The 15,284-nt window shown below is 52.5% G+C and overlaps 1 protein-coding gene across 1 annotated transcript in view; it reads left to right on the top strand.

The window, feature by feature from the left end:
- The window catches only part of LOC105490547 (putative EP400-like protein), a 57,686-nt gene extending 42,403 nt beyond the window's left edge, over positions 1-15,283 (top strand). The window contains 4 exon segments of the mRNA XM_071070756.1: positions 406-592; positions 988-1,106; positions 9,528-9,671; positions 10,990-15,283. The gene's annotated coding sequence lies outside the window, so the exon portion shown is untranslated.
- Position 15,284: the final 1 nt, after the last annotated feature.

Genomic DNA, 15,284 nt, shown 5'->3' with positions numbered 1-15,284 from the left:
TTTTTTTTTTTTTTGAGAAGGAGTTTCACTCTTGTTGCCTGGGCTGGAGTTCAATGGCCCAATCTTAGCTCATTGCAACCTTCCCCTCATGGGTTCAAGTGATTCTCCTGTGTCAGCCTCCGCAGTAGCTGGGATTACAGGCATGCACCACCATGCCCGGCTAATTTTGTATTTTTAGTAGAGACCAGGTTTCACCATGTTGGCCAGGCTGGTCTCAAACTCCTGACCTCAGGTGATCCACCCACCTCAGCCTCCCAAAGTGCTGGGATTACAGGCCTGAGCCGCCACGCCCGGCCTCATCATGGTTTTTAATACCTGAGGTGGGTTGATGATTCCAGTCCCTGAGGAAGGATAACATGGTGTGACAGGGCAGGGCATGTGTGATTCTTGTTTCTTGTTATTTAGACTCCACCTCCCACCTGCAAGGCCCAAGACTGATGTCAGTGCTGATGTCCCAGATGGCCCAGGTTGCTCTGGCCACGCCTCCTGTGGTGTCTGTCCTGGCAGTTGTGGTGCTGTCAGCCAGGGTCACAGAGCCTCCATCAACACAACAGGATCAGTGTTGTGATAGGACAGCTGCAGAAAGCGGCAGGTAGGCAGTCAACTTCACCTCACCCAACTCGAAACAACTCACTTGAGTTGCATCAAACCTTTCTAAATTTCTCATTCTAGAAGTTGCTGAGTTGTTTTGCCACATGTTAATTTTTTAAGATGCCTAATTAGAGCCTCATTCCTTGCACCTCCCCCTTCTAAGCAAATGGAGCAGAGACTGCAATACCCCCCAGCGAGAGCTGCTTGCCACTATTAAGGGGAGATGCAGCATGGGCGTTATTTCTCCTTTTTAAGGCAGCAGGCATTTCCTTTACTGTCATTGCCATGCAGTTTACTCCTCTGAAAAAATCAGCAGCAATGATGAGTGTGAGATGAAGCTCCTTGTCTACATGTGCTTTGTGTGTCCTGTGTGCTGTCTCTCTCCTGTCACCACAGGGGGCCAGACTGGTTGTGCAGCCTCTGCATGTGCAGCAGCTCTAAAAGCTGAAACACCACCAGCAGCAACAAGCTGTGCAGCCCTCAGCCACCCCAGGCCTGCTGCTGCACAGCAGAAGGTAAGTGGCCACTTGGCTTTGTGGGAGCTGCATCTCACACTCATCGTTCAGGCCCCGTAGGCCAGAGTGGGGCTGGACTCAGCCCCTTCCTTTTGGAGGCAGCCTGATGAGCAGAGCTGAGGAGGCTCCTGGAGGTGGGTAGGGGCTGAGTGTTAAGGAACTCAGACCCTGTAATTTTTACATATATTTGCTCTCTGCGGGAGAGCTTGCTTTGCTGTAGAGTATAATTTTTCAAAAATATTTACAATGATTTCTGTGAAAAATCACTCTGACAAGGACTTCTATTTCTGGTAATATGGTAGCTGAGAGAACCTGAAAATCTATCTCAACAAAACATCTAAAAATGCCGGATTTTCAAAAATTGCCAGGTAAAATATATAAAACCATGAATGAGTCTGCAGGATAGTGAGTTTAGAAACCAGGCGAGGGCTGAAGTCTAAGGAGGTAGGTCTGTGCTAAAGACACTCTATGACCTGGGTCCCCATGGACCCAGATGACCTAGAACTTTGAGGTGAGTTTCGGGAGCAGTCTGGAGAAGCCTTGGGCCCAGGGAGGTGCGGAACCAAATTGGAGACCCCCATATAAGGCTGGGCTCACAAAGGGATACAGCAAACACTACCAGGAAATGATGAAGCGGGCAAACTACTCCTATAAGCTTCACTGCAGGAACAGTATCTCACTTGGCCATGGCTGTGGATGGAACATCTTTAAAAAGTCCCTCCTATAAATTTATGGCCCCTGGCTAGCACTCTCCACCACAGGTGTAGGGCCAAAGTTCATATTATTTACATGTTCAAAAGAACTGCAACTGTGAGTTTTAATTGCAAGCATATCTGGATCTATAGTGCCCCAGGCCTCTGCTAGAATGTACATTCTTGCAGGAGGAACCCCCAACCTAGGCCTCAAAGAATTCCAGCCAGCAGGATCCCTAGACTATAAGCTCATAGTGGAAAATCATAGCACATGCAAGAGAAGGGGCATCAGAAGTGATGGCCAAAAGAACCACACCTACAAAGACTCAGATGTTAGAATAGGAAATGCAAATATGTTTAATGTGTTTGAAGAAACAAGGAGAAGCTAAAAAGCATCAATAAGAAGCAACAGATTATCAGAGGCTAAGCAGACACTGAATGAACCAAATAGAACATCTAAAAATGAAAAATGTAATAACTGAAATTCAAAACTTAATGGAAGTAATCTTGATCCCTACCTCACACCCATAGAAAATTAACTCAACGGATCATAGACCCCAAACATAAAATTCAAACTATGAAACATAGGAAAAAAGTTTTGTGACTATAGATTAAGTAAACATTTCTTAGATATGACACCAAAATTAAGCCTATAAAAGGAAAAAATTGGCAAGTCATACTTTAATAAAATTAAACCTTTTTGCTATGTGAAAACCATTGTTTTTTTGTTGTTTTGTTTTTTTTGAGACGGAGTCTCGCTCTGTCGCCCAGGCTGGAGTGCAGTGGCGCAATCTCCACTCACTGCAAGCTCCGCCTCCCGGGTTCACGCCATTCTCCTGCCTCAGCCTCCCGTGTGGCTGGGACTACAGGCGCCCGCCACCGCGCCTGGCTAATTTTTGTATTTTTAGTAGAGACAGGGTTTCACCGTGTTAGTCAGGATGGTCTCGATCTCCTGACCTCATGATCCACCCATCTCAGCCTCCCAAAGTGCTGGGATTATAGGCGTGAGCCACCGCGCCCGGCCAAAAACCATTGTTTAGAGAATGAAAAGACAAGTTACTGGGAGAAGACCTTTGCCAGTCGTGTAGCTGATTAAGGACATGTAAACAGAACATACAGAGAACTGTCAAAGCTTACTAATACAAAAACAACTTATTTTGTAAAGTGGGCAACAGATTTGAGCAGACACTCTACCAAAGAAGCTCTCTAGGTGGCAAATAAGCACTGTCTGGGAAATGCAAATCAAAATCACAATGAGAAACTACTGCACACCCGTGAGAATGCCTTAAAGAAAAAAAAAAAAAAAAGACAAGACCAAAACTAAGTGCTAGTGAGGGTATGGAACAACAGAAATTCTCATACCTTGTTGGTGGGACTGTAAGATAGTGGAGCCCTCTGGAATCAGTTTGGCAGTTTCTTATAAAATAAAACAATCATTTACTGTATGACCCAGCAATCCCACCCCTCATTCTTTTTTTTTTTTTTTTTTTTTTGAGACGGAGTCTAGCTCTGTCGCCCAGGCTGGAGTGCAGTGGCCGGATCTCAGCTCACTGCAAGCCCCGCCTCCCGGGTTCACGCCATTCTCCTGCCTCAGCCTCCCGAGTAGCTGGGAGTACAGGCGCCGCCACCTCGCCCGGCTAATTTTTTTTGTATTTTAGTAGAGACGGGGTTTCACCGTGTTAGCCAGGATGGTCTCGATCTCCTGAACTCGTGATCCGCCCGTCTCGGCCTCCCAAAGTGCTGGGATTACAGGCTTGAGCCACCGCGCCCGGCCCCCACCCCTCATTCTTTACACCAGAGAAATGAAGACATATGTCCCAAATGATAACCAAATACTGTAACCACAATGAAAAATGCAAGTGTTCATAACAGCTTTATTCATTTACCTAAAACTGGAAGCAACCCAGACACTCTTCAACTAGCCAATGGGTAAACAAATGGCGACTCACCGATTCCATAAAACAGCACTCAGCAGGAGAGAGGGCTGGACCACTGATGCTGGGGGCAGCAGGGATAAGCCTGAAATGTCTTGTACAGAGTGAAAGAAGCCACACTTAGAAGGCTGCAGGTTTTGTTTTTATATAACATTCTGGAAAAGGCAACACTATAGCAACAGAGAAGAGATCTGTGGTCACCTGGGCCTGGGGCAGTAGAAGGACTGACTTTCAAAGGGGCAAGAGGAAATTCTGGGGGGCTGTGGAAAGATTCTGTATCTTGAGGCTGATGGTTGTTACATGGCTGTGTGCATTGATCAAAACTGAAGTATGCATCAGAAACAGCGACTTGGACTGTATGTAAATTATACTGCAGTGTTTTTGTGTTTTTGTTTTGAGACGGAGTCTTGCCCTGTTGCCCAGGCTGGAGTGTAGTGGCACGATCTCAGCTCACTGCAAGCTCCGCCTCTTGGGTTCACGTCATTCTCCTGCCTCAGCCTCCCGAGTAGCTGGGACTACAGGCGCCCACCACCATGCCCAGCTAAATTTTTTTTGTATTTTTAGTAGAGACGGGGTTTCACTGTGCTAGCCAGGGTGGTCTCAATCTCCTGACCTTGTGATCCTTCTGCCTCGGCCTCCCAAAGTGCTGGGATTACAGGCGTGAGCCACCACGCCCAGCCTATACTGCAGTTTTAAAAAACTTAATGGAGGAGTTAAACAATACATTAGGGAATTTGTTAGATGCAGAGAGATCTGGAGAAATAATAGTGGTGGCATGAGATTAGGAAACAAGACAAAGAAGACAGGCTGGCTGCAGTGCTCAGGCCTGTAACCCCAGCCCTTTGGGAGGCCAGTGTGGGTGGATTGTTTGAGCCAAGCAGTTCAAGGCCAGTCTGAGCAACATAGTGAGACCCCATCTCTGCAAAAAATAAGAAAAGAAGAGGGAGGGATGAGAAGATCTGACATTCAACTGAGTTTCAGAAGAGAATGAAAAAAGAAAATATTCAAAGAGTGGATGGTTGAGAATTTTCCAGAATGGGTTTAACTTACCAGTCTAAAGACTGAAGAAATACAACAAGTCCCTAGCGGGATACAAAGATATCTGTGCCTGACACACCTGGGCAAACTGTGGCACTCAAAGCAGATGAGAAAACCATGAAAGAATCCAGGAGGAAAACAGATTTCTCACAAAGGAAAGGCGATTCCATGGACAGCTCACTTCTTACTAGGAACTGTGGAAACCAGAAGTAGCTTTAAAGTGCTGGGATTAAACTGTCTTTCAAGGATAAGAGTGAAACAAAGACAGACAAAAACTGAAAACATTTGCCACAAACAAACTCACCTTAAGAAGGCAAATGGCCCTCGATGTGGAAAGCAAAGCGCAGGGCACAGAGGGCGTGCTGGAGAGTAGGTGATGATGCTCACCGGAGGGTCCCCCCGGGGCCAAGGGAGGGGCTGGGAGCCATGCACGGTGAGACTGGAGCATGAGCCTGAGGACAGCAACAATCAGTTGACCACCCCAGGCTGCCAGAGTGTGTCTCTGCTGATCTGCCCCTCATGCTGAGCTGCACAGATGCAAAGACCTTCCAAACACAGTCACAGGACCTTAGGAACATCTCCAGAGCTTCCATCATCATCCAGGTCTTCTCATCAGCTGCTGCCTGGTGAGGGCTCTGCCAGAGGACAGCCCTGAGTGCCGCCATCAAGGTTGAGGAGGCCACGTGCCACCCACGAAGCTGCCTGCAGGCCGGGAGGCTTCTCTTCTGGCTTTGGGCCACGTGTGAAGGAGAACCTGTCAAGCTCTGACTGGTGAAGTCTTCAGAAGAGCTCAGAGTCAAGTGGCAGAACTCCTGGTGCCATCTGCTTGATGATGGGCACGGGGTTTCCTTGGTGTTTTGATCTATAAATACAAAAAATAAGTACAGTGCTGATGCTGAATCATCCCATGGATGGATGAACTGATTGAAAAAAAATCAAATAGCCTGACGTTGAGAGTCAGAAAGGCCAAAGGGATCGTGACCAACTCAGCATTCCACTGGAGGCTATATGATCAAACAGCAAACCGTTTATCATGAATGTAGGATGTAAGTGAAACTCATGACCGCGTCTGCTGCCAGATTTGCTGAGGGCGGTCACTCCCTGGCTCAGGACTCCTTGAAGTTATCTACTGGGAAATCTAGCACCTATTGTTCGAGCCTGCTGTGAACCAAACGGGCAGACTGCCAATTACCTGACAATCATCCCTTCCTTTCTCACTGTCTCTTTTACCAATCAATACGGAGGGCTGTGTAGAGCTCAGGGCCCTTGTCCACTAGAGGCAAGGTGCCCCCGACCCCTTTTTCCAAATATACTCTCTTGTCTCTTGTCTTTTATGCCCACGTTTGCCCCCTTTGTTCATTCCACCAGGGATCAAGGGCGGTTACAAGTGGCGCCCTGAACAGCGACAGAATCAAGCAGTTTACAGCCTGATCCATCTCAATGGGGTTAAATTTCACTTTTTTTTTTTTTTTTTTTGAGACGGAGTCTCACGCTGTTGCCCAGGCTGGAGTGCAGTGGCGCGATCTCGGCTCACTGCAAGCTCCGCCTCCCGGGTTCCCGCCATTCTCCTGCCTCAGCCTCCTGAGTAGCTGGGACTACAGGCGCCTGCCACCGCTCCCGGCTAATTTTTTGTATTTTTAGTAGAGACGGGGTTTCACTGTGGTCTCGATCTCCTGACCTTGTGATCCGCCCGCCTCGGCCTCCCAAAGTGCTGGGATTACAGGCTTGAGCCACCGCGCCCGGCCAAATTTCACTTTTTATATTTAGTTATTACCATGCTGATGTTATTTTGTAATATGCTTATGTTATTTTGACTACTTGCATACCAATACTAATTGTAATGATTTCTCCGTCGGGATCATTGTTTTTTAACACCTAGAGCCTTGTGATCAATTTTTGTACACATTTCTGTTGCACAGAAGTGTATGGGAGCTGTCAAAGGATTCCAAGCATAAAATACATTAGGACTAAGTCTGTGGGAGAATGGAATGGGAATACAAAATCAGAATAAGGAGTGTTGCAGAACTTAGGTTACTAAAGAGCAGCTCAGTTGTGTGGCTTCGAGGTGCGGCGGGGAGCGGCAGCCCACGGAGGGTTGGGTGGCGTGGAGGTGCGGCGGGGAGCGGCAGCCCACGGAGGGTTGCGTGGGGTGGAGGTGCGGCGGGGAGCTGCAGCCCACGGAGGGTTGCGTGGCGTGGAGGTGCGGCGGGGCACGGCAGCCCACGGAGGGTTGCGTGGCGTCCAGGTGTGGTGGGGAGTGGCAGCCCACGGAGGGTCGGGCCCCTCAGAAGCAGTTTCCTGACTTGCATGTTAGTCCCTGCGAGCTCTGTTCTCACATCCCAAGGCACAGTTTTGAACCGCAGGCGCATGGTGTTCAAAGGCCACTGGTTTGGAATATGAGCAGGGCTTTGGCCTTTTGCCTGCTGGCCCCCGAGCTGTGGGCTTGGTGGGCGATGATTCTCTCCCACCTTATGGGAAGCGCTGTCACCTGGACCAGGAGCTGTAGGCCCCACCAAGAAGAGAACTGCAAGCAGTGGCAGGTGCATTCTAGAAGGTTCCTTGAGCGGGAGCGAGGCCTCCTTTTCTGCCCACAGTCACAGGACAGTGCCACAGAGGCCTTTTCCCTGTCATTTTTGCTAATGGTAGAGTCTCCAGGTGTGGTCCAGGGGAGCTGCTCCCCCAAGGCCGCAGCCCAGAGCAGCCGCCACCCCTGGATGCCTCCCATGAGCCCCCAGGCCTTCCTGGAGTGGGCAGCTGGTGTTGCCTCCCACCCCTGCCCAGCGCAGCCCCTGGCGCAGGAGCCACGGGGAGGGCCGGACTGCAGTGAGGACGTCTCCTGGGATGTGCCAAACCACTGCGTGGAGCCTGGGCGACTTCTCAGGGTCTTGGTGCAAATGGCCTGGCCCAGGAAGCTGGGCCGCCTGGCTCAGAGATGCCAGACCCTGGCTGGCAGTGGGGCTGCCAGGGGCGGGGACGCTGGGGGAGCTAGGGGTGTGGGCCACCGTGCTGCCTGCCCCGGCCTGGCGGCCTCTCCGTAGCAGAGCTGAGGCTGGGCCGCAGATGGGGGAGCCTGGATGCGCCTCCTTCCTCAGCCTCCTTCCTCAGCCACGGGAGGACGCGGTCCAGGAGTGCAGCGGGGCCTTCAAGGGGAGCGCCTTCGGGTGCGGATGGTCCCTACCACCCGTACACTGGTTTCTTTTTCTTTCCCACGCCTCCCCACAGTGATGTGGACCCCAGCAGTGTCATCGGCAAGGGAGGACCTTGGGTCAGGGGCGCACTTCTCCAGAAACGGCGTGAGGTTTCTCTGAAAGGCCCGAGAGGCCGCCCCCACCCTGGGCTTCTCTCTGCTTAATCAGTAAGGCCGGGGAGTGCCCGGGGAGCCGCAGCAGGTGAGCCACACGCAGGTGGCTCACACCACCCACTGCCTCCCTCTGGGCCTGGACGGGCACAGCTGTGCTCTGGGGAGGCTGTGCCCTCCTCTGCTCCCTAACTCCGCGGGTGTGGCCAGTTTTGCTGACTGTGCCTGCTGCCTGGTCTTGTGCCACCTTCCAGAGGCATGACTGCCACCCTGACCTGGGCGGGAGCTTGGGGATGGTTCTCCTCCTGAGGCCTGGACAGGCCTCTCGGGTCTCCTGCGGAGACCAGGCCCAGCTGAGCCTATGGGTCCACCTCTCAATTGCCCAAGTTTGCAGCTATCCAGTGACAAGGACCATCTCCTTGGAACCGGGGCTGATAGGGGGCCTACGACTGTTTGAGTGGGGGTGGCTGTGGGCCTTCCAGGCCCGGGACCCTGCCTATGCCCTGGCAGGTGGACTCGCTCTGCCTTCCTTTTTTTTTTTTTTTTTTTTTTGAGACAGAGTCTCACTCTGTCACCCAGGCTGGAGTGCAGTGGTGCAATCTTGGCTCACTGCAACCTCCACCTCCCGGGTTCAAGCAGTTCTCCCGCCTCAGCCTCCCGAGTCGCTGGGATTACAGGCGTTCGCCACCATGGCTAGCTAATTTTTGTATTTTTATTAGAGACGGGGTTTCACCATGTTGGCCAGGCTGGTCTCGAACTCCTGACCTCAGGTGATCCACCTGCCTCGGCCTCCCAAAGTGCTGGGATTACAGGCGTGAGCCACTTGTGGCCAGCCTTGCTCTGCCTTCCTGACAGTGTAGACCTCGCTCCTGGAGGGCTAGACTCCTCCAACTCGCCCTAAAGTCTCTCAGCAACCAGAATGCACAGGGCTGTCCGGAACACTCATGTCTGGAAAGGTGAAGGAGGGGTTGGCCACCCCTCCACAGCTCACCGTCTTTCCGCTCCTTCTCTAAGGCCTGTCATTTTGTAGCAGGACGAGCCACAGACAAAACTCCTCAGATACCAGATTAAAGATGGAAGAAGTTTTTATTTGGCCGGGAGCGTTGGCAGACTCGCGTCTTAAGAGCCGAACTCCCTGAAAAAGAAATTCCTAGCCCTTTTAAGGGCTTACAACTCTAAGGGGTCCATGTGAAAAAGTCATGATAGATCAAGTAAGTGTGAGGAACATGACTGGGGGCTACATACATCAACTAACAGAACAAAAAGTTTTACAGTGCTTTCTCATACAATGTCTGGAATTTACAGATAACACCAGTAGTTTTAGTCAGGGGTTAATATTATTATTATTATTTTAACCACCAGGGCCAGGTAGTGGCGCCAAGGTCATCTAACTATTTATCTTCCTTCTGTTTCTTTCCAACTTTTTGCTTTCTCCCTTTTCTCCTGTTTTATAAACTAGGGAAAAGGGGAAGTGGGGGACAAGCTGGGAAGGACAACAGGAGGAGTGGTGTTCTCATTCCATCATTTGAGTTCTAGATGAATGCCCAGCAAGTCACAGTTCAGGCCCAGCAGCCGACCGGCCAACAGCCAAGAGTGGCCTATGGTGAGTGGCCCGCCAGGAGAGGGGCCTATGGTCTGCAGCCCACCAGGAAGGCACTCTGTCTGCCATCTCCCCGTGTCTCAGGTTCCCAAGGCCATGGGGACCCTGCCAGTGCAGGCCCACATGCAGGTGGGGGCGGCTCACACTGTGCCCCTCCCACGTGACTGATGTGCGCCTTGCTGTCATTATCCTACTTTCAAGACCCACCCCCTTCCTCCAGAGAGGTAAGGAGACGGGAGTGTGTGGACAGCCCAGCCCTACACTCCACACTGAAGGTCCCTCCTCCCTATTCTGTGCTCCGTGAAGGTTGCAAAGAGCCCTCGAGGCCCAGCCACAGATGCCTGCCTGAGCCCTCAGCAGCTGGTGGCCCACCATCCTGCCGCCGCCAGCATGGCCCTGGCACACCCCTCAGCCCCACCCCAGCCCCTCCCACCTGGTCCCCACTGTCACTGACACCTCGGCCCTCCTGTTGCCCCTCCCACCTCTTCCTCTGTGTGCTCAGCTGGTGTCCTTCCTGTCGGGCAAACGGCTTCTCTCCCCTCTCACATCTCTTCTCAAAACTCTGGGGAAGGCTCCAGGCCCCCGTGCCACTGTGGAAGGGCTGGGATGGGCCTGCCTGATGCACCACAGCTGCCCTGGTGCCCGCTCCTCCCACCTCCCAAGTGTGCCCCGATGCCCGCTCCTCCCACCTCCCAAGTGTGCCCCGGTGCCCGCTCCTCCCACCTCCCGAGTATGCCCCGGTGCCCGCTCCTCCCACCTCCCGAGTGTGCCACGGTGCCCGCTCCTCCCACCTCCCGAGTGTGCCCCGGTGCCCGCTCCTCCCACCTCCCGTGTGCCCCGGTGCCCGCTCCTCCCACCTCCCGAGTGTGCCATGGTGCCCGCTCCTCCCACCTCCCGAGTGTGCCATGGTGCCCGCTCCTCCCACCTCCCGAGTGTGCCACGGTGCCCGCTCCTCCCACCTCCCGAGTGTGGCCAGGCCCACATCTCATGTCTGTGCACCCAGCGGCACTGAGCCATTATCAATCCCCGATAAACGGCAATCATGGTGAGGTAGCCTTGTGGTCTGGGGTCAATACCAAGGTTCCTGGTTTCATGACCAAGGAGATCGAGGTCGCAGACACACACACACACACACACACACACACACACGAGTTTGAGGTCGCAGACACACACACACACACACACACACGAGTTTGGAGCAGACGTTTAATAAGCAAAAGGAAAGAACAGCTCTCCGTCACAGAGGGGAACTGAGTGGGCTGCCAAGTTGTAGTAAAGATGTCAAGGCTTTTTTGTTTGTTTGGTTTTTCCTGTCGCCCAGGCTTGAGTGCTGTGGCGCGATCTCGGCCCACTGCAACCTCCACCTCCCGGGTTCAAGCGATTCTCCTGCCTCAGCCTCCTGAGATACACGCCACCACACTCAGCTAAGTTTTGTATTTTTAGTAGAGGTGGGGTTTCACCATGTTGGCCAGGATGGTCTTGATCTCCAGACCTTGTGATCTGCCCGACTCAACCTCCCAAAGTGCTGGGATTATAGGCGTGAGCCACCGTGCCCGGCCTGTCAAGGTTTTCATAAGTGGGCTAGTGATGAGGGGCTAGAGGAGGGATGTCCTGTCCTCCCAGGGCCCAAGGATTTAGCTGGGACCAGGTGTGGCATCTGTATAGAGAAGAGTTCCTATCAGACTCTTAGTCTGTTGCTCTGTGACGCTTTTCTGGGAGGTCTCTGGGTCTGTTCCCAGACATCTTCTTGGGGCTACAGGCACCCCGGAGAGTCTGCTTTTAGTTTCCCTATCTTAGAGTGCCTAAAGGGAAAGGAATGTGCTTATTAGGGCCCACTGTTTTACTGGGGCCCGTTGTGTGAAGTTTGGCGATTACCCAGGAGACTCCCCGCTGACTCCTTCTCTGCCCGAGCTGTCTCGTCTGTGACTTACGGTCTGCTCTTTCAGCCTGCTTGGTGTTAGAGAAGAAGTGATTTTGAACTCAGAGGTTAGAAAGGGAGCTATTTTTGTTAAAAGTCAAGTTTTCTGCTGGAGACTGGCTTTACCCTACCTAAACCATTTCTTTCTGCCTCCTATAACAGTTGCCTTTGCATTCTGCTGCCATTTGTTTGAACACAGTCCACAGGTTCAGCGGTTGCGTCTCTAATCAGCTGCCAGTCCCGTCCCAGACATTCTTTGCATCCACGCTAAGGTCTGAATTGAGGGAGGCGGGCTGGTGTTTCCATCCTCACAACTCCAGTGAGCCGGGCATGGCCGTGGCCTGCGTCTCCCTGGTGGTTAGTGATGTTGGCATCGTCCACCTTTTTCTAACAAAGTGCTGGACTCAGAGAGAATTCACACACTGTATCCATCCAGTCCATGGTTCTTAGTAAAAGGTTTATAGAGGTGAGCAGCCATCACCACACACAATCTAAGAACATTCTCATCATCCCCAAAACAAACCCCACCCACTCCCCGCCACTGTGTCCCCAGCCCCAGCCCCCACTCCCGGCCCTGGCGCCCTTTCATCTCTGCCTGTGCCTGGGACACTCCCTACAGCTGGAGCCTTCCTTCATTTAGCATCAGGTTCTGGAGCCTTCCTTCACTTAGCGTTGGGTTTCGGGTTCATCCACATGGTGCCTGTGCTGGTGCCTCCTTTTTCTCTCCTGGTGTGGATTTCCCATGTTTTATTATCCATTCATCAGCTGATGGACATGTGGTTAGTTTTTAGTTTTTGGCTACTGTGAACAGTGCTGCGGAGAGATTTGTGTACACGTTTCTGTGTGGATGTAGGTTTCACTGATCTGCGGTGTACAAGGTGTGTAGGAGGGAAGTGCTGGGTCATAAATGACTCTGCATTTAACGTCCCAAGGCTTTGCCCAGCTGTCTCCACATGTGACCTTCCCACCAGCAACATGTGAGGTGTCCACCGAACAATCACAAGGTTCACAAATCTGGGGAGGAGAGCTCTTTTTTTTTTTTTTCAAACCAGCTTCAACGCAGGTGGACCGAGCTGTCTCTTAGAAAGGGTTGCACCCTGCAGGGTGGCTGTCCTGCCAGGCTGGGAAGCGGAGCCTCTGGCAGAGACACAAGCAGGCACTTCCGAAGCGAGGAGGCTGTGGCGGGTGTGTGCCCAACAGCTTGGCCAGGCGCATGTGTTCAACAGGTCACAGAACAGGTATGAATATTCACAAAAGGGGAACATGGACGTGTGTGACAGGCAAACATGCATGTTATGTGGGTCCCATCTTCACCTTGGGGTGGAGGCATCACATTCGAATGCATTATGAATAATTAGACCGTGCATGCGAAAAGCTGAAGTGGGGATGGGAAGGCACTCTGTGCGCAGCCTCCACACCAGCCAGGGCCATGCACACTTCGGTGCTCTCTGATCAGGAGAAAGTCACCGCCGTCAGCCTTGTGTCCTGATCAGGAGAAAGTCACCGCCGTCAGCGTTGTGTCGTTACAGCTGTAGTTGTGGCTGGTGGAGCAGGGGTCCGTGAGTCCGCGTGTGTGAGCTGGGTAAGCTGCAGTTGCTTCAACATTGCTCGTCTTGAGGCCAGAGCTTGCTTAGCTGCTGGAGAGAAACATCTTGTGGCCGCAGAACACGGTTTATTCTGTAAGTGTGGGTGTATGACTTGAACCTCACACAGCCCAGCCTTAGGTCCTGTTTGTAATTTGGCATCTGATTGCCATGAAGACTCTGTTCTGTCAGTCTTAGGGTCCCTGTTTTAACAGAAGGTTCCGGTTTTTTGCATCTCCACCCACGCCTACCTTCTTGGCCATCCTTGTGGGTGTGAGGTGGATCTCGCTGTGGTTGAGCTGCATCTCCCTGAGGAGTGGCATGGAATGCGTCTCCGTGGCTGGCGAGTGGCATGGAATGTGTCTCCGTGGCTGGCGAGTGGCACGGAATGCATCTCCGTGGCTGGTGGCCACTGTGCCTGGCAGTGCCCCAAAGAGAGCTTCCGTCAGGCTGAGCCCGGGGAGGGCGGGGCAGGGTTGTACCTCAACCACCACGGGCCGGTTCTGGGCTTGCTCTTGTCTGCCCTAAGTGTCCACAGACTTTCAGTGGCTGGTGCTTTGCTGATGTCACCAGCCAAGCCTGCCTCACTGTGGGGTCAGCAGAAGTCAGTTCTCACTGTCTTCCTTGACCAAAAACCAGACCACATGAGTGGCGGCTATTTATATATCATAAGCGGCATTTTGATAATTCTGGGTATGTTGCTTTCTAAGAAATGAGAGAAAACCAACGTGCTGGGAATTAGCTGATTCCAGGCTCTGCAGAGGCAGCATTTCCCGTTTCGCTGCTTTGACCCCCTCTGAGGTCCAGTCCACCTCGGGAAAATGATGGCAGTGTCGAATTCTCTGTTAAACACAGATCCATCTGTTCATCACACCCTTTAACACACAGGTTCAGCACAGCTGCTGGTGACGTGTCAGACCACAGTGGCCAGTAGCAGGGGCACGTGCATCCAGCAGGCACAGCACAAGTTACTACAGTAGTGTGTCACCATGGTTGGCTCACAGACGCCCGTGCTGGGGGCACAGAACCCTGGGCAGCTCTGGACGCTGCAAGGCCGAGGCAGCAACCAAAGCCCAGATGCAGCCTCCACTGGGAGGTTCCGGGCCCCAGCAGAGGCAGGGCAGGCATGGGGAGTGGGGTGGGAGTCACCCAAGAGCTCAGCAGGGCGGCTTCCTTGACGTGCGCCCCGACCAAGGGGATTCAGCACATGCTCCAGTCGAGGAGGGCGCCCCCATTCTCATCCCCTTTGCTGTTGGACTGGGGTGGGACGTCCAGGGCTGCTGTTGCCTAGTTTTTACACTGGGAAGCTCCCAGGACTAGGACTGGCCCAGAAACCTGGACCTCAGGAGAAGCCTCTCATTGGATGACCACAGTAGACACTGGGAGGGCGGCTCTGTAGCCAAGGCCCCACGATCCAGCACACACGAGGGTGCCTCGTGCAGCCTGCACTGAAGCTTGCCTTGTGTGGGAATGTTGCGTTTATATCCCGACAAAGTGTGTGCGTGTCTGGTGTGAGGTTTCTGGTCTGAGTGTGTCCCCGTAAGCGTCCATCCTGCTTGTGGGATTTGACTTCTCATGCGTCACCTTGGCCTGTGGCTGGGGGACAAGCGAATGTAACTCGAGGTGAGCCTCAGTCTCAGGAATGTTTCCACACTGTCATTCTACTGAAGCAGGTATCTCCAGGCAGAGAAAGAACCACAGTTCACTCCTATTTCTTTGAATATTATCATACAAGACTTTCAAAACAGAGCCTCTTTACAGACAGTGGTCAGTGTTTCCAAGGCGTGTTTTCCACGTTCACAGTGGAAAGTTTCATGCTGTGAGTTGACTTTACACCCAGGCGGGGGACTGGTTACAAAGTAAAATGTTGCGAACTGCACAGCTGACTTCTTTGGTCTGTGACAATGCAAGCAACTCTGCCTGACACAGGCCTGGGGAAGGGTTTACCCGCATTTCTCAGCGTTTGTTCCAGAAGCAGGACAGCCCACGTGGGTCCCTCGTGTCAGCGTGGGACTCTGGAACGACCTTTCAGAGGGAAGATGGTCAACACATTTGTGTTGCTCTGAGAGCTAATTTTTTTTTTTTTGAGACGGAGTCTTGCTCTGCCACCCAGGC

The sequence above is a fragment of the Macaca nemestrina genome, chromosome 10 (assembly GCF_043159975.1).
Source record: "Macaca nemestrina isolate mMacNem1 chromosome 10, mMacNem.hap1, whole genome shotgun sequence".
Classification (NCBI taxonomy): domain Eukaryota; kingdom Metazoa; phylum Chordata; class Mammalia; order Primates; family Cercopithecidae; genus Macaca; species Macaca nemestrina.
The sequence above is the reverse complement of the archived record's forward strand: the minus strand, read 5'-3'. Positions and strand labels throughout refer to the sequence as shown.